The 23645-nt window shown below is 43.9% G+C and overlaps 1 protein-coding gene across 1 annotated transcript in view; it reads left to right on the top strand.

Moving 5' to 3' along the window:
- UNC13B (unc-13 homolog B) overlaps window positions 1-23645 on the top strand; it is a 336698-nt gene that overhangs the window by 9332 nt on the left and 303721 nt on the right. The window lies entirely within an intron of this gene.

The raw sequence follows: 23645 nt of genomic DNA, 5'->3' as shown, positions 1-23645 counted from the left end.
GGTGTGACACAAGATGCTTCATTTTGAACCAGGGAGCACTTTCAAACCACTTAGCTGACAGTTTCTTCATTCTAGATGGTGCAATGAATTGGAGAACTGTGCAATTTATTTAATGAAGTGCAAGTGCCATCTACGGCTGCCTCTTCGTAAATAAAGTTGGATGTTTTGTTTTGTTTGTATCCTAGCTTAATATCATCTACCCAACAACACAGGAATAACAAACTTTTATAGGAGCAGTTTTTCAGCTGTATAGATGCATCTGGTTAAAAACTACAGGACATTGAAAATCAGCTAATTTAGAGCAAAAGCATCAGTCATAAAGAAGTTACAATAATATCTACAGAGAAAAGCTAGATTAGAAAAATGTAGATATTTTAGTGGTCAGAATACACACAGGACTAGGCTACTTCCTCCCCAACCCATAAGGGCTGTTGGGACCGCTAAAGGCATAGGGGACAAGCTTAGCTCTTGCTTCCTTGGTTATCTGATTGAACTTGCTAAGCGTTTTAAACTTGTTAATCAGTATAAGGTGACCTCTTATTTTGTCTGACTTCTTTGCATGAGCTCTCCTCTGAGCTGAGTAGCACTGCACCATGAGCCTGCAGATTGGTTGTAGATCGTTTGTGCACTTGGACAACCATCCTCAGAATTGGCCATCCTGCTGTAGAGCCAAGTTAAGCAGTATTCATCCTATGTACCCCTTCCTATGATGTAAGCAGGACTCAGGATTTGGCTTTGAGGCTCTAAGATCTGTGTCAAGATTTCATATTCTGAAAGCCTTACGGAGTATGATTTTTGTGCGCACAGATGATAGCTGAATGATGAGGCAGTTCAGAATGAACATAATATTTTATAAATATAATAGACATTCCTTTCTGACTTAGACCAGCATGAGAGGCTGCCCTGTACTTTAAATGGTCTTGTCTTTGCCATATGTAGGGATCTGGTCTGGAAGGTCATTACCCTCTCATCATGAAAACTCCTCTTGAACTCCCATCATATTACATTGCCTATAGAAAACTAGCCACTGACCGGGTGATTAGATTTAAATAATGAATTTTAATTGTTTTGCATTTTTAGTTATTTTCCTAAAGAAAGGTTGATTCTCACTTGTTTGTAACCATTAAAACTCATTGATTTGCTACTAAATATAGCCGTTATACTATATTTGTTTTTGCTAAACAGGATACACTGTATTTATACACAATTATTTAAGCTGTTATAAAGCTCAGCTTACATTTATTCTGAGGCTTAATTTTTAGAAAATGTTGAAAAATGTTTTAATTACTAGGTTAATTTTTTAATTATGATTAGTGTCAAGCTGTATTTGGGAATTCAAATGCAACTAAATACGTAAAAACCTCTGAGCATTTTTGTTTTTTAATTAGTTAAATAAAATTACCTTATGCTGGACACACAAGAAAAAAATTATCAGAGCATGTTTTGCATTGAAAACTGATTTATTAAATGAAGTAAATATTTATAGTTAGTGAATTGAACTGATTTTCTTGTCACCATGTCCTTCAAGATTCTAGAATTAGCAGAGCTCATCCTTTCACACCTAGATTTTATTCAGACTGGAAGAGAAAATGAGGTATTTCAAGTGCTTGTCCCTATGTGTATTCCACTATGGGTACACATGTGCTCTGTGCACCCACAGTTAGAGAATTTTGAAAGCACTGTCTGTTGGTCCATTCATGTGCCCTTGCTTTTCTTATGTCTCAACCAAGGAGATAGAGGGCGGAGCGGACTGACTGCCTGCTTCTCCAGTTCCTTCTTAATACTTCATGACCTCGGTCAGAAGCTCTGTCCTGGGGAATTTCCTAACCCTTTGCCCCCATACTGCATTGTGGGTTCTGAACTAAGCCCAGGATTCAGGGTTTCAGAATTTGTGGTTCCTGCTCATGCTGCTTCTATATTGGCGACAACCAACGTTGCCTGTACTGCGTCAGGGAAGCCCTTGTTGCAACATGGTGCAGTATCCTCATTCGTGTCTGTGAGGGGTGGGAACTTTGTCTTAAGAAGCACTTAGTGAAGAAAGCTATGAGGCGGCAATCAGACCCTGGCTGTATATGGGTCTGGATCAGCAAAGAGTGTGCCTCCTGCTGTGAGGTCTGACACAGGAGCGAGGGAGTCTGCTCCCAAAGATTCCCCCTTTGGGGTTTTGTCAGAAAGGCAGGGAGCATTCACAAACGCAAGAGCAAATCATCCTCTAAATCCACTTCAGAGAAGTTGGATTCAGCCCTGCCTAAGCTGAGCAAGTCTTCCCACTCAGCCCATGAGAACTTAGAACATCAGGGTCATGATTTGAAAGCCCACAAATCCTGGTGTCCATCAGTACCAGACTTTGCTCCAGTGGCAATGGTACTTGGGTGCCTAGTAACCCTAACAACTGAGAACCAAGGGCACTGACAAAGGGCAGCCTCAACCACGATGGTATCTGCTTTACCTTGCCAAACTGTAACAGCTGCACCAGCTCTGCTGGTTCAAATGGACAGGTCCCCTTGTATTCAAGGGAGAGCACAGTCTTATACCTGATGTTTATTCTGTCCTAGATCCCTAGTCTCTATCATCGTCAGATCCTTTCCTCAGAAGGGAGGTCCTGACTCCACCAGGAGATGCAGCTTATGGGAGGAGTCTGTCCCCCATTCTATCTTCCAGCCATGGTTTCCCTCCAGCAGAATCGCTGGTACTGCTGATGGATTCAGAATTGGCATTTTCTTTCTCTGGGGACTTGAAACTACACGAGGAACTGATATCTTCTTCTTTGAGGCATCCCTTCCTGGACTAGTCTGTAACCAACCTCCACTTCAGCACCTGCCACAGAACCTTTGGTACCTCACTCTGTGCGGTATCATGCCTTGACAACCACCCTTTGACCCATCTTACTGGCCATACTAAGGACTGTGGGATCATTACCACCCTGCAGAGTTAACATGATCCACTAGGGAGTTAGTCCATCCTCCCCTGCGAGAGGACAGCCAAAGCTTCCTTCTGTACCCATGGAAGAGGAAGATTATGAACTGAATCTGGTGGTTCCCCCAGTACTAATGAGATGGTCCTCATAAACTCCAGAGGAAGCAGTTGCTCCAGTATCCCCTTGCCTCTCCCCAGTGACCCCACACAGTTGCAGGAACAGTTACATAGTTAGTGTTCCCAGTGTAAACTCCCGAACATCCTACAGTTCTCCAGATCCAGCTAGATAGCTGTTCCTTGTAAGGGAGGCATTCTGGAACTATCTAGAACAGTTTGATATACCCAAGACACTTGCACTCCTTCCACTGAGAGGGCAGAAAAATGCTATTTTGTCCCAGCCAAAGGGAATATCTTTTCTTATTCTGCTCTTAACTCTTTGCTTGTCTTGGCTGCAATGGAGAGATCTAGAAAGAAACACCCTTAGATCTACACTGGCTAATGAAGAAGTAAACACACAGATTTATTGGGAAGGGAGGTCTTCTCTTCCTCTAACCTTCAGTTCAGAATAGCCCATTATCGAGAACTGTTGGCTAAGTACGATTATCTGAACTAGTTGCGTAATATGTGAATTTAGAAAAGAGAGAGCTCAATTCCAGGCTACTGTTTAGGAGCGCAAGTTGTTTGCCAGGACTGCTTTTCAATCAGCAGTAGATACAACAGATATGTCTGCATGGTCATTGGCAACTGCCATTGTGATGTGCCATGAATTATGGCTTCACACTTTGTGGCTTCCCAGAGGGGTCCAGAACACTGCAGAGGACCTGTCCTTCAGTGGAAGGCATCATTTTAACTAAAAGACAGATGTATTCTTACACTCTTTAAAGAACTCCAGGGCCACCCTCTGCTTCCTGGGAATATATCTGACCTGCCCCAAAGAGAGAACTCCACAGACAATCATATCAGCCTAGATGGTTAGCTCAACAGTTTTTTACCACGAATGTCCTTATGAGCCACCCTGTAAAAAACAAAGCATTCAGAAGACCCATTTCCCTGCACTTTCTGTGACAGCATCATCCAACCCCATCTAACCAATATTTTTGATGGGCGTTTGAGAGCTGCAAATCAATGATGCTGCCATCTACTGATTCACACGCATCCTTTGGGGGTCATCTAGCAATCTTTTCTCACAACTGGAGTGCAGTTACAGACAAGTGGGTGTTAATCATCATCATCCATTCTGGTTATTCAATTGAATTTACCATCTGACCTCCTCCAAAGCCCCCATTCCCTGCCCATTTTCAGAGGCCTTTCTCATGAGGAGATTCTCAAACAAGAAATAATTCCAACTACAGCGTGGAACAATGGAGTTGGGTACCTCTTCAGCACTGAGAAGAGTTTTTTTTACTCAACATACTACTTAGTATCCAAAAAGAAGGGTGCTGGAGATCCATCTTCGATTTCCGCCATCTCAACCATTTTATTTGCAAGCAGAAATTTTGAATGGTCACACTTGCATCAATAATCCCATGCTTGGAAAAGGGCATATGATTTACAACTCTTGATATGAAGGACATGTACTTCATGTGGACGTTCACCCCGCTCACAGATGTTGTCTCAGATGCATGGTGCGCCCTGATAATTTTCAATGCAGAGTGCTCCCATTTCGCCTTCTTACTTCCCCACGGTCTTTACCAAGGTTTTTTCAGTAGTAGCAGCCCATATCAAGTGTTCTGGCTTTGTGGTTGTCTTTATCTCAATTATTGGCTTATCACTGCCAAGCCACATCAAGAAGCCTGAGTCAACATCAGCAATGCTTGAGCTTCTTTCTTTCCTAGGGGTCAGAGCAAACTCGAAGTCTGTGTCCTCACTCCAACACAGACTTCATTGGAGTGTCCCTCAATTCAGTCATTGCAAGGGCTTATCTGCTGATGGGCAGGTTCTAAGGGATGAATAACTTCATAGATCAGCTCATGAACAACCCACAAACATCAAAAAGAATGTCTTGGTCCATGTTACTTCATGCTTTCACCAGACACCATCTTCATTGCTTGCAGGCGTGGCTTCCGACAGTCTACTCCCCAAACAGTCCATTGTCATCATCTACTGTGGTGGAACAATCCCCATCAAGTATGTGTAGGCATTCCCTTCTTTTTCTCCCTCACCAGACAGCATGATTGTTAGAGATGTCTCCCTCTTAAGCTCACATGGACAGTGCAGGGAACTTGTGCATCCTGGCCTCTTGGGATGTCCATCAACATTCTGGAGCTGTGGGCAGTCCAAGATGCTTGCAAAGATTTTCTCTCACATGAGTAGACTGACAGTGCTTTCAAAATTCTCCAGCTCTGGGTGCATGGAAAGCATGAATGCCCACACTGGAATACAGATAGGAACCATACAGCTTGAAGAACCTCCAGTTACTATAAGGTGAGTAACTTTTTCTTTCTTGTCTAGTCTTAATCACTAAACTGAACTAATTACATAAACTCTGCACTTGCAGAAGAGGCTGCTGCTGTTGTCAAAAGCAGAAATAACACTTCGACAAATTGATTCTTAAATAGTGGCATGGCTAGTGGTTTCTACCACTTTGACTTTCTTTAAAACTTTGGCAGCAAACATGTAATGCGTAATGTTTAATTTAATTTATAAAAGCAGCGAAGGGTCCCGTGGCACTTTATAGACTAACAGATGTATTGGAGCATGAGCTTTCGTGGGTGAATACATGCATCTGATGAAGTGCGTATTCACCCACGAAAGCTCATGCTCCAATATGTCTGTTAGTCTATAAAGTGCCACGGGACTCTTCGCTGCTCTTAGAGATCCAGACTAACACAGCTACCCCTCTGATACTTATTTAATTTAAATGATAATAGATGAGAGTAAGTTTAGGCCTTAACACAGGGTGTCATAATTCATAGGTTCATGGATTCATAGGTCATAAGGGACCACAGTGATCATCTAGCTCAGAGGTGGGCAGACTATGCAGGGCCGGCTCCAGGTTTTTTGCTGTCACAAGCGCGCGCAAAAAAAAAAGCCAGAGTGCCACTGCCGAAGGGCGCAAAAAAAAAAAAAAGAGTTCTGCCCCTTGAGAAGTGCTACCCCAAGCACATGCTTGGAATGCTGGTGCCTAGAGCTGGCCCTGAAACTACGACCCATGAGCTGGCTCTGGCCCATCATGGCTTTGGATCTGGGTTGCGGGACTGCCACCCCCATGATGCCGCAGGCCCCGCGCTGCTGCTGGAAGCGACCGGCACCACGTCCTTGCAGCCCCTTTGGGGGGGGGCAGAGGGCTTCATGCGCTGCCTTCACCTCCAGGTACTGCCCCCCTCAGTTCCCATTGGCCAGGAATGGGGACCTTGGGGGGAGGTAACAGCAGGGGAGGGCAGCATGTGGAGCCCTCTGTGTCCTCCTCCCCCAGGGGCTGCAGGGCATGGTGCTGGCAGCTTCTGGGAGCGGCGTGGCGGGAGGCCAGGGCAAGCAGGGAGCCTGTCTTAGCCCTGCTTCGTGCTGATGCCACCCTAGAGCCACTCCAGGTAAGCGGTACCGGGCCGGAGCCCGCACCCTGAAACCCTCCTGCACCTCGCACCCCAACCTCCTGCCCGGAGCCCCCTGCCACACTCTGCACCCACTCCTGCACCCCAACCCCCTGCCCTGAGCTTGCTCCTGCACCCCAACCCCCTCCCTGAGCCCCCTCCTGCACTCCTCACTCCCTCCTGCACCCCACCCCTGCCATGAGCACCCTTCTACACCCCACACTTCTCCTGTGCCCCAACCCCCTGCCCTGAGCCCTTTTCTGCAAACCACACCCCCTCCCACACTCTGCACTCTCTTCTGCACTCCAGCCCTACATTCATAGCCCCACATACAATTTCCAGACCCAAATGTGGCCCTCAGGCCAAAAAGTTTGCCCACCCCGATCTAGTCTGACCTCCCGTAGAGCACAGGCCAGAGAACTTCTCGAAAGTAATTCCTAGAGCAGATCTTTTAGAAGAGCATCCAATTTTGATTTTAAAATGATCAGTGATGGTGAATCCACCACAATTTTAACTTTAACTTTATTTAAAAAATAAACCTGTAATTATTTTACATAAAATCCAATTTAATTACAAAATCTGATTTTTGTAATTAAAAAAATTGGGTTTTATACACCATTGAAGTCACTGACATAATTCAACTCCTTATCCTATGAGTGAACTGCTCATTTAGGTGGAGTAAAGGGATGGATTTGGGGGTCTTGTATTTGTCTTTATCGTGATCACTTTGCTTGCATATTGCATCACTTCTCCATGCATTAGACTGTGATCTCTTTCTCTGTGCTGGCAGTGTCTGGTGGAATTTAGACACTACTGCAATATAGATAATCACCTTAAACTTTTTGTGAGATGTTAGTCTTGCTTCATTAGTAATATAGAAGAAAACTATCTGCTGAAACTTGCTCATTCTACATTGCAGAAATTCTACCCTCATCTTGTATGAGTGTAAAGTAAAAATCCCTCATGTAGAGTGCTGATTTCTTTTTACAGCCACTAAAGCAGTTATCTTAAAGAACTTTATATAGTAGAGCAGACTTTTGTGTTGGATAAATGCAAAATCCCTTACGTCTTAAATGTGATTCTTCTCTCCCCCACCCCCCCAATTCCTATATTCTCTTCAAGAATTGAAAGCGGCACATTGCTTTTCTTGCTATTCTTTAAAAACAAATTGTCCAATGTATGAGCACAACATAAGTATCTGAGGAGCAGGGTTTATAACAAAAAAGTGAGGCTGTTAAGTGAATTACAATTCTCTTTTGACTTTAAAAATGTGTAAAATCCCAAACAGTTAGAAGAGCCCTTTTAAGTCTGTTCACGTTTCGAAAAGTGAAATACTTGTTCCTTTGTTTAACCTGCCAACTCCTGAGTTCAGAGATCCTCTGAACCACTTGATGTCTGCAGCAGCTACAGCAACTCTCTGTGCTCTTTTAAGTGGTTGTGGTTCAGTCAGCTGTTGCAGGGTGGTAATTCCTGAAAATCCGTTCTCCTTCAGTTATCTTACTTCATTTGTTTGTATTTCTTCCAAGAATGCTTACATCATAGTTAAGTTTTAGAGAAAACATGTGGAGACACATTTAATTTACAATACAAAATTAATGACTCTCATTCTAAAATTCTTGTAAGTAATGTATTTCTTTATCATGTTGAAATCCAGCCATACATTCCGAGTGCATGAGGTGAACCTCTTGTTAAATGTTTACTTAATTCAAACCTGAAACATGAACTTTCTGTGAAACTGCAAGATTTTTGAGCATCAACTTAGTGGTTTCAAGGTTTCTGTTTCCTGACTAACCCTCTGCCTATCCGAGTAAACAGCACTACTGTTTTTCTGAGCTTAGGTTTTCCCTGTCAATGTAGTTAGACTTGCCACAGGAGATACTGAAAATGGCTGAAAAGGCAAAAATAGCAAGGAAGGGAGGCGGGAGTGGGAGAGAGATCTCCCCTTGTGGGAGCAGAGAACATAATGGCTTTGAGAAGAGAGACAGTATTCCTAAATAACTCCTGAGAATGTGCATCTCCTTTTTTCCCAGGTGAAGATCTCCCAAATACAATAAAACGGATAAGAGTGGAGTGGGGTGTGTAAGAGCATATTTGCTTGCTTAAGTACAATTTGGTAAATTTGAGCAAACACTTAGTTAGTAGCTTTCCAAAAATAGAAGGTGGAGTGCACTCTCCTTTTGTTGGACGATGCACTTTCTTCCTTTTCTATTCCTTCTTTATTCCCCATTAGTTACTTCAGGCAGACAATGCACATTTGCACCCAAGGAGCATGACTCTGTTCTCTTTATCGTGTCTGCGTCATCCATTCGGTGTTATGGAAATATTTTTCTTGAAGACTTTGCAGAACCCCAGAAGGAACACTTCTTTAACAAGCAAAAGACGTATTGTATTTTTTTTCTTGCTGCTTGACTTAATGTATTCTCCTTGGCTTTCACCTCTGCCATCTTGAGATGGCTTTTAGGGTTCATTGCCCTACATCCTGGATAAAAACTTTTGGTCATGGTCCATCTGCTAATAGTCTCTGTACTTCAATTTGTTTACCATGTAGATGAAGCAAAATTTCTGTGCTTGCATCTGTTCAAACAGACACTCTGCTCTTTTGTTGTTGTCCTTTTTAGTCTTTTATTCCAGGTGTCTAATGTCTGTGGGTTGATCTGCTAGCCCATTGCTGTAGTTGCCTAGCAATAGCTCATGGCTTACAGAGATTCCAAGGGTTCGCTGTCCTTAAGAGTGAGATTCAAGGCTGAGGCCTGGCCTACACTACGCGTTTAAACCGAATTTAGCAGCATTAAAGTGATTTAATCCTGCACCTGTCCACACAACGAGGCCCTTAATATCGAAATAAAAGGCTCTTTAAACCGGTTTCTGTACTCCTCCTCGACGAGAGGAGTAGCGCTGAAATCGGTATTGCCATGTCAGATTAGGGTTAGTGTGGCCGCAAATAGACGGTATTGGCCTCCGGGCGGTATCCCACAGTGCACCATTGTGACTGCTCTGGAAAGCCATCTGAACTCGGATGCACTGGTCAGGTAGACAGGAAAAGCCCCACGAACTTTTGAATTTCATATCCTGTTTGGCCAGCGTGGAGAGCTCACCAGCACAGGTGACCACGCAGAGCTCATCAGCACAGATAACAATGCAGTCTCCTGAGAATCGAAAAAGAGCTCCAGCAGGAACCGCATGGGAGGTACTGGATGTGATCGCTGTACGGGGAGAGGTTTCTGTGCTAACAGAACTCCGTTCCAAAAGACGAAATGAAAAAACATGTGAAAAAATTTCCAAGGCCATGATGGAGAGACCACGCCAGGGACTCAGTGCAGTGCAGAGTGAAAGTTAAGGAGCTCAGACAAGCCTACCAGAAAACGAAAGAAGCAAACGGAAGGTCCGGGGCAGGGCCGAAAACATGTCACTTCTGTGCTGAGCTGCATGCAATTCTTGGGGGGTCCGCCACCACTACCCCACCCCTTCCGTGGATTCCGAGGTGGGGGTGGTAATCTCAGCCATGGCTGAGGATTCTGCGGACGAGGAAGATGAGGACGAGCTTGCAGAGAGCACACAGCACTCCGTTCTCCCCAACAGCCAGGACCTTTTTCTCAGCCTGCGGAATTGCCCTCCCAAGCCACTATCCCACACAGCGAAGCCATGGAAGGGACCTCTGGTGAGTGTACCTTTTTGTAACTATAAAATATGGTTTAAAAGCAAGCATTTTTTAATGATTAAAATGATTGATTAATGATTGATTCGCAGCCAGTACAGTTACTGGAAAAGTCTGTTAACATGTCTGAGGATGGAGCGGAAATCCTCCAGGGACATCTCCATGAAGCTCTCCTGGAGGTACTCCAAAAGCTTTTGCAGAAGGTTTCTGGTCAGGGCAGCCTTATTCCGTCCTCCATGGTAGGACACTTGACCACGCCATGCATGTAGCAAGTAATTCGGTATCATTGCATGACAAAGCCTAGCTGCTTATGGTCCCGGTGTTTGCTGGCATTGAAGCAACATCCGTTCTTTATCTCGCTGTGTTATCCTCAGGAGAGTGATATCGTTCATGGTAACCTGGCTGAAATTCCGGAATTTAATTAAGGGGACAGAGATGGCCATTCCTACTGAGCTGTTTGTCTGTTGCTTAAAAGAAATCCTTCCTTGCAGGTAGCCAAGCAGGACGAAGGAGGCTGGGTGATTGGCGCTGAGCTTTTTGCGTTTGGGTAGCAGGGATCTTCCCTTCCCTGCTACCAGCCACGCTGTGGGGGGGCCGTGTTTAGCAGTGATCTTCCATGATACCAGCCACGCGGTGGGAGGAGGGGCAAAGCGATCATCCCAGAGAATTGGATGGGAGGGTGGTTTCTGCTGCTGCAAGTTAACAGGAAAGAAGCAGCACTGAACAGGCTTTGCTTGCTATTTGGTAAAGGAGGGCTCTGGATATATGAAGGCTGCGGAAGACAATGGCTTACTATGGCTGCATGCAAGCCGAATTCTGTTGCCCGGACCTGCGTCTGTGATATCTCTAACACCAGAGCTGCAGGCACTCAATATTAAGATGCAAAATGCGACCTTGTAGTGAAATCACGTGTGCTATGTAAGGTGAGTAATGTTGTTCACCATGAAAGAGTATAAGCATTGTTCTGTAAAAAGTATCTTTTAAAATACTTCTCTCCCTTTTTTCCCTCCCTCATGCAGCTGCAAATTTTTCAAAGCCTTCGGGACGGAGTAGGGAGGCATCTCAGATAAGGCGGCGGAAAAAGAAGACGTGAGACGAAATGTTCTCGGAAATCATGGAAGTGACCCCCAATGAAAGAGCTCATCTAAATGAGTGGAAGGACGTGGTATCAAATTACAGGAAAGATGCCAGTGAACGTGAGGACAGGAGGGGATGCTCAAGATGAGATGTGGCGGCAGGAAGATCAGCTGTGGCAGTATGCAACTCTGGGGCTGCTGCATGATCAAAGTGACATGCACTGGCGTCTGGTGAAGCTTCTGGAACAGCAGCAGGATCACAGAGTGCTGCTGCAGCCCCTGTGTAACCACCCTCACCATGTTCCACATCCTCCTCACCTGTCCACTCCACCCCAGTGGACAGCCCAACCAAAAGGCTGTCTTTACTTTGAAATTTTTTTAGTGGCCTTTTCTTTCCCTCCTATCCTCCTCCCAAACCACACCCGGGCTACCTTGTCAGTTCTGTCCCTCTTTTTATAATGAATTAATAAAGAATACATGATTTTTAAATGATAGTGACTTTATTTTCTTAAGCAAGCTGTAATCTAAGGGGGAGGGTGGGTTGTTTACAGGGAATGAGTCAATCAAAGGGGGCGGGGGTCATCAAGGGGAAACAAACACAGCAGTCACACCATACCCTGGCCTGTGATGAAACTCGTTTTTGAAGCTTCTCTGATGCGCACTGCTTCGTGGTGTGCTCTTCTAATAGCCCTAGTGTCTGGCTGCGTGTAATCAGCGGCCAGGTGATTTGCCTCAGCCTCCCACCTGGCCATAAAGGTCTCCCCCTTACACTCTGAGATTGTGGAGCACACAGCAAGCAGCAATAACAAAGGGGACATTGGTTTGGCTGAGGTCTGAGCGAGTCAGTAATGTGCGCCAGCGCGCCTTTAAACGGCCAAATGCACATTCTACCACCATTCTGCACTTGCTCAGCATGTAGTTGAACAGCTCCTGACTACTGTCCAGGCTGCCTGTGTATGGCTTCATGAGCCATGGCATCAAGGGGTAGGCTGGGTCCCCCAGGATAACTACAGGCATTTCAACATCCCCAACTGTTGTTTTCTGGTCTGGGAAGTAATTCCCTTGCTGCAGCCGTTTAAACAGAGTAGCGTTCCTGAAGACGTGAGTGTCATGAACCCTTCCTGGCCATCTCATGTGGATGTTGGTGAAACGTCCCTTGTGATCCACCAGTGCTTGCAGCACCATTGAAAAGTACCCCTTGCGGTTTATGTACTGGGTGCCCTGGTGCTCCGGTGCCAAGATAAGGATATGGGTTCCATCTCCCCCCCCCCCTCCCAGTTAAGGAATCCCATTGCAGCAAAGCCATCCACTATGACCTGCACATTTCCCAGAGTCACAACCTTTCGTAGCAGCAGCTTAATGATTTCTTTGGCTACTTGCATCACAGAAGCCCCCACAGTAGATTTTCCCACTCCAAATTGATTCCCGACTGACCGGTAGCTGTCTGGTGTTGCAAGCTTCCAAAGGGCTATCACTACTCGCTTCTCAACTGTGAGGGCTGCTCTCATCTTGGTATTCTGGTGTTTCAGGGCAGGGGAAAGCAAGTCGCAAAGTTCCATGAAAGTTCGCTTACACATGTGAAAGTTTCGCAGCCACTGGGAATCATCCCAAACCTGCAATGCTATGCGGTCCCACCAGTCTGTGCTTGATTCCCGGGCCCAAAATCGGTATTCAATGGCTAGAACCTTCCCTATTACCAGCAGGATCTCCAAAGTGTAGGGGCCCGCGGTTTGAGAGAATTCTGTGTCCATATCCTCATCACTCTCGTCGCCACTCTGCCGTAGTCACCTCCTCCTCGCCTGGCTTTGCAGGTCCTGGTTCAGGATAGACTGCACAATAATGCGCAAGGTGTTTATGATGTCCATGATTGCTGTCTTGAGCTGAGCAGGGTCCATGCTTGCTGTGCTGTGGCGTTTGCACAGTCTACCCAGGAAAAAAGGCGCGAAACGGTTGTCTGCTGCTTTCATGGAGGGAGAGGTGAGGCTGTACCCAGAACCACCCGCGACAATGTTTTTTGCCCCATCAGGCACTAGGATCTTAACCCAGAATTCCAAGGGCGGGGGAGACTGCAGGAACTATGGCATAGCTACCCACAGTGCAACGCTCCGGAAGTCGACGCCAGCCTCGGTACACGGACGCACACCACCGAATTAATGCGCTTAGTGTGGCCGCGTGCACTCGACTTTATACAATCTGTTTTAAAAAAACGGTTTCTGTAAAATCGGTATAATCCTGTAGTGTAGACATACAGAGTGAGACTTTTCAGGTGCTGTGGTGTTAGGTCATTGCTTAAGTTAGGGACTCTCATTTTTAGTCCTTGGCAACATCCAACAGTCCAGGTTTTTAATCAAACCAGCACTTAATAGTTTTAAATTGTGACCTGCTTAATATTGCATATGAAACATTTAAATGTCTTAAGTCATACTAAAGTCTAAGGCAGGTGAGAATTCTATATACAGTGCAAGCCAGTGGATTTTAAGAAAAACAACTATTTGCTGGCTGGAACAAAAACCTGGATGGGTGGAGATCTCTGAGGACCAGAGTTATTACCTGAGTAGGCACACAGTGGACAAAAGAAGTAATATTAATCATACCAAAAACCTGTTCTTAGATAAATTGAACAAAAAAGAAAACTCTCTTTTGTCAATACAACAGTGTGTTTATTTTGCATATCACCAGGTCATATTAATGATCCATTTTACAGTACAAATATTTGGTTTGTATATTGTTGCTCATTTACTGTAAACTAAAAATCAGATTCCAAAATAAATGCAAAATTAAATTTAAAATAAAATACAACCAAACAATACATTAAATGACTGTAAAAATAAAAAAATTAATTTGAAGCTAACAAACCATAGATAAAGGGTTCAGATTCCACATTTCCTTTTAATATCTAATTTGGTTTCACATCTTATTCATGTGCTTTGTTATATTGCCATGGGGCCTGTTTCACTGTTTTTATAACTTCTTTTGGTGGTTCAAACTTGAAACATGGCTCAGGAGTTGCCAGCTTCACTTAGATAATAGAGGACTGTATTCCATCTAGTCCAAGGTTTGGTCTGAATGGTGTCTTATTCTTTCAAATAAGACTGAACACTTTCTTGTCTCCTGAATTTGAGTGGAGTAACACTAAGATAAGCCTGAACAATAATGGGAACGTGAGAAAACCACTAGGGCTTTTGACATGGCTAATTAGGATATGCCACACCGTGTCCATCATGTATTGCACAGAGGTGTTATCTGTGTCAGTCTGTAGTGCTGCCTCATTCCATACACACTGAGTGATAGCTCAGGGAAGGTGGAGAACCCGGGGAACTACAGACTGGTCTGTCTCACCTCAGTCCCTGGAAAAATCATGGAGCTGGTCCTCAAGGAATCCATTTTGAAGCATTTGGGGGAGAGGAAGGTGATCAGGAGCTGTCAACATGGATTCACCAAGGGCAAGTCATGCCTGACAATCCTGATTGCTTTCTATGATGAGATAACTGGCTCTGTGGATCTGAGGAAAGCAGTGGATGTGATAGATCTTGACTTTAGCAAAGTTTTTGATACTGTCTCCCATGGTATTCTTGGATGAATGGACTATAAGGTGGATAGAAAGCTGGCTAGATCATTGGGCTCAACGGTTAGTGATCAACGGCTTGATGTCTAGCTGGCAGCCGGTATCAAGTGGAGTACCCTAGGGGTCAGTCCTGGAGCCGATTTTGTTCAACATCTTTATTAATGCTCTGGATGATGGGATGAATTGCACCCTCAGCAAGTTTGAGGATGACACTAAGCTGGGGGAGAGGTAGATATGCTGGAGGGTAGGGATAGGGTCCAGAGTGACCTAGACAAATTGCAGGATTGGGCCAAAAGAAATCTGATGAGGTTCAAGAAGAACAAGTACAAAGTCCTGCACTTAGGACAGAAGAATCCCATGCACTGCTACAGACTAGGGACCGAATGGCTAGGCAGCAGTTCTGCAGAAAAGTACCTGGGATTACAGTGGATAAGAAGCTGGATATGAACCAGCAGTGTGCCCTTGTTGCCAAGAAGGCTGTCATGGCTGAATCCCCACTCTGTCACTTTGAGTACAGAAGGTGGGGGTCCACAAGGATTTTAAAAATTAATACTTGCCACTCCAGGCTTGTATTAAATTCCCAAGGCTTTTCTCTGACCTTAGCTTGCAACTAAACACTGCCACCACCCAAATGCAAAAAACCCCCCCAAAAAACAACCCCTTGGACTGAGGAAGGAGCACTTGGGAATTCCTCCCTGTGGCGTACCCTCAAGCCCTTTCACCCACCTCCCCTCAGGGAAGAGCTGAGAGAGAAAACAAAGGAAATTAGCTGTTGCTACTAGCTAATCAAACAACATGCACAAACCTCTTTGGACACCAAAAATCCAATCCTGTTCTTAAAAAAGTAAATTTTATTAAAAACAAAAAGGAAGAAAATACATCTGGAACTTAGGCTTTTGCTATATTTTAAAAGAGCAATTCAATTCCAAAAATTAAGCACCAGAAACAAGCAAGCAAACAAAAGCATCTGGGGTTAGCACAGAGGAGTTCACAAGACTTAAAAAAATAAACAGAAATAAACCTAATCACATCTTCCGAAACATTCCTAATTTACTTACTTATTTGGGTTGTTAAAAGTAGTTCAAGATATGATCCGATGGTTTTCATATGTGGTTCAAACTTTACACAGCATTCCTGCTGCCTGTCTCTCAGCCCAGAGAGAACAACAGACAAAGAGTTTTTTTTCTCGATTTTTAAAAAAGTTCTACCTTCCCATTGGCTCTTTTGGTCAAGGTGCCCACTTCCTTTACTGGGAGACTTTTAACCCTTTACAGGTAAAGCAAGCAGAGAACAGGTACCAACAGGGATTTTACAGCTAACTGGCTGGCTGGGTGTCCATCAAAGGGAGCTACCCCCTGCTTCATTTATCACAAAGGTTAATGGCATATTGGGCTGCATTAGTAGGAACATTGCCAGCAATGGAAGTGATTATTCTTCTCTATTCGTCACTGATGAGGCCACATCTGGAGTATTGCATCCAGTTTTGGACCCCCAACTATGGAAAAGATGTGGACAAGTTGGAGAGAGTCCAGCAGAGAGCAACGAAAATGATCAAGGGGCTGGGGCACATGACTTATGAGGAGAGGCTGAGGGAACTGGGCTTGTTTAGGCTGCAGAAGAGAAGAGTGAGGGGGGATTTGATATCCCCCTTCAACTACATGAAGAGGGGTTCCAAAGAGGATGGAGCTTGGCTAGTCTCAGATAACAGAACAAGAAGTAATGGTCTCAAGTTGCAGTGGTGGAGGTCTAGTTTAGATATTAGGAAACACTATTTCAGTAGGAGGGTGATGAAGCAGTGGAATGGGTTACCTAAGGAGGTGGTGGAATCTTCATTCTTAGAGGTTTTTAAGGCCCAGCTTGTCAAAGCCCTGGCTGGGATGATTTAGTTGGTGTCGGTCCTGCTTTGAGCAAGGGTTTGGATTACATGGCCTCCTGAGGTCTTCCAACCCTAATTTTCTATGATTCTGTGATAGCTGATTTCTACATCAACTGGTAATCAACAAACTTCTCTTGCAGCTCCTTTTTCTCAGGTGGAGAGAGATTGAACATGTGCTGGTATCTGCTAACAAAGTGCAATCTGTTAAAAGTGCAGGGATTCTCAAACTATTTGTGCTGGGACTCCCTTTGAAAATATTTCAGGCTGTGATGACTGCCCCCCACCCCTCAAAAGTGACAGCAAATTACTGTACCTACTCATAAGTATACTAAAAGAAGCAGATTATCATATCCCTGCAGTCAAAGGCACTGAAGCGTTTCAAAAAGCGTAAAGCAACATTTCTCAGGAACAAATATGTGGACTTTAAGGAACACATTTTCTGGGGGGGGGGGGGAAATAGGCAACAGGACACAGTTGTGGGAGTTGAAAGCCTTTTCCAGTGATTGTAGTAATAATCATAACATTGTCCAAGGATTGTGGCTTTATACATAATTATATACAAACAGGTATCTGGACTCTTAATGCAAAGGCTGCTGCTGTTTTGAAGCACACAAGTTTTTTTGAATTGTGACTCCAGGGAACTCAGGCAGACCCTTAAATTGTCCTCTACATTCAGTTTTGTCCAGTGTTTATTCTTTATGTCAAAGCTGAAAAAAACAGGTTCACATAAGTAGTTGTGAATGGGAGAAACACTTTACTTGCTGCAGTTGAGATTTGGGGATAGTTTGCTTTGAGGTGAAACCCAGAAGTCAGCAGAGGCTAGGATTGGAATCGTTGCTTCAGAACGGAATCATGTGAGGAGTCAGTCAGTTCCTCTGGAGCTTTCAACCTGACATTTGAATTTGGAGAAAACTCATAATCGAATGGGTTCTTATGAAGTTAAATGTGGTTAGGTCACAACTGAGCCCAGTTTTTGAAATACTCTGTGCGAATGTTGGGAGGTGTTCAGCTACGTGTTTTTATATTCCCAATGATGACATCACTGGCTGAGATTTCCAGCAGATTGTTCAGCCCTGAAAACATTTTTTTTGTTGTTGACTTGACTTCCAAAGATTCACTTTTTTAGTGAAGGCATAGATTTGGTTATTGAGTTTGAGAATGTTTGTTTATTTCATTTCCTTGTAGTGACTCATTCACTTAATTTAATCAAATGTAAAAAATGCCTGGTAGATACAAGAGAGCTGCCAACCAACCATTTTGATGCCACTTAAATGTTTCTTCAGGGTGGAATCCACTTGAGTCAGAAACAAACACACCTTATTTCTCAGTTCAAACAGGTGGGTTAGAACTCCTCCCCACGACAGCCAGTGAACCTCTGTGTGCAGTAATAAGTGCTGATGATCCAAACCCATTTCTCCACACAGACTTCTAAAAAGTTGGGAATTCAGTGGCTTTGCTTTAATAAAATTGATTGCTACAGCTTGACTCAAAATTGATTTAAGGTAGGGATCCATATTCCTGCCAGCAAGAGCCTTCCTGTGAATCATGCAGCATGTCCACTGGGCGACAAGACCACATTTTGGTACCAGACAGCTGTCGCAGCATCAGTGCAGATCCCTACAAAGCTGTTCCAATTAATGTGTTCCCCTGTTATAAAGGTATCAAGGAGCTTAAATATTTCCTCTTCCCTAGTATGTTGGCAGTGCCTTGCCAAAGAGAGAGTCATCTTTTACTCTGTTTTCCCAAGTATACCGAACATAGACCACTAACTATGCTGCCCCTGAAACATTGGTGGATTCATCAATATGTAAGGAAAAGAATGTGCTCTTTTTAATTCTTTCCACCACCTGACACATCCTCAGTACAATGACTCACTGTATCATCTGATAGTGGAACAGAGCTCAGCTGAGCAGCAGCATTTTGCCAGTCCTACTATCTCATTTTTTTAGATGCAGGAAAAATAAGATTGGGTGATGGTGAGGCTTCTTTGCCCTGGTGGTTGAAACTGAGAGAGCATAAGGTGCTTCCAGAGTTTTGGCTTTCAGTTGCTGATTTGCATTAGTTTTTTGTTGCTCAAGTTTGAAGGGGGAGGGATATCTCAGTGGTTTGAGCACTGGCCTGCTAAACCCAGGGTTGTGAGTTCAATCCTTGAGGGGGCCACTTAGGGATCTGGGGCAAAAGTCAGTACTTGGTCCTGGTAGTGAAGGCAGGGGGCTGGACCTTCCAGTTCTAGGAGATAAGTATATCTCCAATTATTATTATGAAGGTTTCTTTAAAAAAAATTCCACAGACCTCTCCACATACCTAGGGTGATTTGTTTGTAAATGTTGCTGAAGTTTGTTTGTTTGGTTTTAGGCTGTTATTGGCCAAAACTTGACTGCACAAAATGTCTTCTAAGCCAGTGTAAGTAAATCCAAATGACGAATAAGAACTGTAGTTTTTTCTGGGTTTTGTTTTTTTTTCCTGCACTTACAACTCCTGTTTTCCACACTCCATCAGCTTGAGCTCCTCTCTTCATGACATGTACAATAAAATGATCCATTGTTTTAACAAATTAGTTTTTCAAATTTTACAGTACTATATATTTTTTATTTTCACTGTTTTTGCCCTGCTGTTAGAGTGGGGACCAGGGCTCTTCATACGCTATAGAAGTGGTAGGCCACATTCTATGGGTATGGCTACATTTGGAATTTCAAAGCGCTGCCCCGGCAGCGCTTTGAAGTGTGAGTGTAGTCAGAGCGGCAGCGCTGGGAGAGAGCTCTCCCAGCACTGCATGTAAACCACATCCCTTACGGGTGTAGCGTGCAGCTCCCAGCGCTGCTGCCCTGATTACACTGTCGCTTTACAGCGCTGTATTTTGCAGCGCTCAGGGGGGTGTTTTTTCACACCCCAGTTGCAGCGCTGTAAAGTGTGAGTGTAGCCAAGGCCTATGAAAACAAGGGCCTTGCTTAGGGAAGTGATGCAGTCAAAATGGCCTTGTTCTCATGGAGCTCCCTGCTCTGAAGGCAGAGCCGAGAGTGGCTCTGCTAGTCAGAGGCTGTGAAGGCTGCGCCCCCTGCTGCAGAGAAGTAAGAGTGGCATGGTATTTTCAGACAGTTTTGCCACCCTTACTTCTCTGATGCTGCTGTGGGTGGTGCTGCCTTCACAGCTGGGTGCCCAGCCACCAGCCTGCCATCTGACACCCCTACAATGGTCTAGGGACCCTCATTTTGAGAAACACTGGTCTAGGGAACTGTCTACTTCTAAAGTGTCCCATAGGCCTTGGAAAAGACTTCACTGTGTTGGACAAAACTATCCTGGTCCCAGTACAGGACTTGTATTTCTCAAGATGTTTTCAGAAAGGCTTGAGCTTCACTTTTTTAATTTCTTGGGGATATTCACTTTATAGATGTCATCCTTTAGCCTTGCAGATTGTCACATTTATAAAGGCTGTGGCAACGAACTGAACTAGGGTTTTGTCACTTCCTATTGTAATGCAATAAAACCTCAGTCTAACACTAAATATTTCCTTCAGGAGTTAGTGAACGTGCTAGCTGCTTTTGGTCAAAGATTCATTTCAGACTGCTGCTGATTCTGTTCCATTTTTGTTTATGGTATTTCCTAATACATCCTTGAAACTGCCTATGGATTGATGAAGGTTCAAGCCACAGAAAAAAGAATTCCACCACTAGAAACATCTCTTGTTTTGTAATGACATCCCTGAAAATGTAAAGTTATAAGCCTTATAAATATTAGTAATTATCCTTCTTGTTTCTCTGCTTTAGAAGTTGTCATTTAATTGCAGGTCTGTAATGGTGGTGACTAGCAACTGGAGCAGTGCCTTTGTTATCTAGGATGGACTCTGGTACTTCCCCCTCCCCTCAAATTCCCCAGGAGAATATTCCCTACTTTGAAATAAGAACGAAGGACCATTAGAAAGCAAACACTAAAGCTAAATGCTACTTTTTGAATTTGTGATTTTTTAAAAAAAATGTGCAAAAATGATCCCTGTTTTTCTAAAACCTCATTTTTTAGAAGTGTTATCCTTTTGTTAAGTATTCTGGGAGAGGGCTCGGGTGAGATTTCACTCTGAACAGTGCGTTTCCTTTAATATTGTGTTCCTCCACGACTTCTCCTTCTTGGATTCTGTTCTGCATCCTGCTGACATTTCTGAAGTGACCTCAATAATTAATTCTCTTATGGAGATGCTTTGAATTCAGCGGCAGCAGTCCCCATTGCTGCTGTTGCAGCTTACTGCCTTTCCTTGGTACCGTCTAGATTCGCAGCTTGTACATTTGTAACTTGAGCATCATTCTGTGAAATTGCGGTCCTCAGAGCACACTCTCTGCCCGCCCCAATGCAGGGTATATCTGCACTAGTTCATCTCCCAAGCGCGAGTGACAATCTCTTCCTCAAAAAGATGACCCTCACTGAAAATGACAGAATTCCACACTCCATTATATAATGTTTTTTTATTGTTTTAAAATTTGAAATAGAAAAGAGTTACCCAAGCCAGAGGTACTAAACTATCAGCTGCAAACATCTAGCTGACATGCACAAGCATGTTAATTGTGTAACTGGACAGTTCAGCCTCTAGAAGAGGAAGCAGTGTTTTTAGTTTACCATAAAGTTAAACCTTCACAGCACAGAACAACACACTGTCACTTTAGCATAATTCATTCAGGTAACATCGATTGCAGCAGAACAGCCAGTTTATGGCCTGCAAAGGAAAACTGGGGTGATTTTATTAGTTTGTAGATGCTTACGTACACCCTGATGTGCCATCAGTGAAAATGTGTTCTCTGGAAGGGTAGTTAGGGGCATTGTTCTTCTGGGGTTAAGGGGAGAGAACTTGGGAGAAGAGGCCTTTGACCACATCATATTGTGTTTCCAAGTGTGTAGCTGGTTCATAATTTTTTTAGTGACTCATATTTATTATAATAGTATAAACGTCAGATTTTGCGTCCTTCTTTTCTGCTTTGTGCGTGTTTTGTGTTTGGTTAGGTAACGATAAACTAGAATGTTTCCATACGGAGATCTGGAACTAAATTACTATTTAAAACTTATTTTACATTTGATGCTAATAGAGGACATTTCAGTGAATTTCAAAATGAAGGCTCTTTGATGTGCTTTAAAAAATATCCTGTTTTCTTGGAATATCATCACTGTTTAAAGTGTTCTTGTTAAATATAAATTTATTTAAAAAAATAACTTGCTGGACAACTAATTTGGTGCGAATGACTGATGCCTTTGCTGTCACTATAGATATCCCTGAGGAGGAAGCCAGATATTGGACCAAAAAACTAGAACAGATAAACTCTTTGGGAGATCGTGGTGAGGTGAGTAAACCTCACTTGAAACAGGCGAACACTATAATTATAGTAGGATTCTGATCCAAAATGCTCCAGAGTGTACTGTAGTGCTATGCAGAATTTCCATGACAGTTAAGTTTAGGTCATTATTACAGTTTTCCTTCATTCATAAGTTTTTCACTGAGCTGTTCACATTCCCTTGTGTCCAGTGTTAATGCTAACTAGAATAAGGGCTTGGCTACACTTGCAAGTTAGAGCGCATTAAAGCAGCCCAGGCGCCCTATCTCACGACCTGTCCACACTGGCAAGGCACTTAGAGCACCTGGACTCTGCAGCTGGAGCGCTCCTGGTAATCCACCTCCACGCGAAGCATAACGCTTGCTGCGCCTTGGCTGAAATGCCCCAGTGTCCGTGTGAACACGCTGTTGCATTACTGTGCTTTGATTAGCCTCCAGAAACGTCCCATAATCTCCTTAAGTCAAGCGGCCCCTCTTGTCATTGTTTTGGAATTGGCTGTAGGAATGTGGAAATGCGCTTTCAAAGCTCTTTCTGACAGCGGCTGCTTATCTGCTCCAGGACAAAGCAAGTCATTAGTGTGGAATGCTGCTGTTGTGGGGGGAGGGGGGAGGAAGTCTGCTGCTGTCTGAACTTGACAGCATGCTGACATGCTCTCAGCTCCCCAAAAACTCACTCTCTCCCCCCCCCCATACACACAACACACTTCCTGTCACACTCCACCCTACCTCCCCCATTTGAAAAGCTCGTTGCAGCCACTTGCATGCTGGATAGCTACCACAATGCACTGCTCTCTGTGGCGTTGCAAGAGCTGCTAATGTTGCCCTGCCAGTCGCTTGAATCTGACTGTGAACACACTGCAGCGCTTTCCCTACTGCACTCTCTGAGGGCTGGTTTAACTCTCAGGGCTCTACATCTGCAAGTATAGCCATGCTCTAAGAGAGGCTGCAGCATGTGAAAATTGAGGGGAAATTGATTTTTGGATAATACTTAGATTCAAAACAAGTGTAAAACTTCGGTTCTGTTAGACAGCAGGATGAGGCAGTTAGGAGAGCAGTGCTGCCTCCAGCTATGTTCATTGTTATCTAGAACCAAAAAAGAAACACTTCAGTTTCTTAGCTCTTTATGCAAACTATACACCAAGGACACTTGTCTTATTGAAGGTGATATTCATCTGGTTGATGAACTTAATTTCTTGCCTTTAAGGAACTTGTTAACTCCAACAAGGGCAGGTGTAAACAGTGTTAACCTAAAGTGTAATCATGTTTCCCAAGAGAGTATTGCTAAAATGTCCCGTTGGTGATAGCTATAGCATGTCGAAGTTTGGGGGAAATTTATTGTACCCTTAACTTAGCCTTCCTCCGTTAAGTATGTTAGTGGATTCATTGTGGAGATTGAGAATACTCGGGCAGAAGTTAAGTCTTGTCTTGAACTGTTTAACCTAGTCTCTCAGCTGTGTTTAAGTGGATGAAAAATAGCTTGTGTGTAGCTTTTTCTGGCTTCAGGGAGCATTTCCAGTAATAGCTCTAGGGCTTCTTGGTATCTGTGAACCTAGTGAAAAGCAAGTCATGTGAACGTACAACTTTTCAGTAATTCTGCTGCAATACATCCCTCCTCCTGGGATGAAAGCTGAGTTTTAGGAGGGGAATTCTAGTGCCAGACACGCAGTGGAACATAGGTGCCCTCTAGCGATTCATCAAATTCTCAGTAGATGAAGTTTG

The sequence above is a fragment of the Gopherus flavomarginatus genome, chromosome 3 (assembly GCF_025201925.1).
Source record: "Gopherus flavomarginatus isolate rGopFla2 chromosome 3, rGopFla2.mat.asm, whole genome shotgun sequence".
NCBI classification, from domain to species: domain Eukaryota; kingdom Metazoa; phylum Chordata; order Testudines; family Testudinidae; genus Gopherus; species Gopherus flavomarginatus.
The sequence above is the reverse complement of the archived record's forward strand: the minus strand, read 5'-3'. Positions and strand labels throughout refer to the sequence as shown.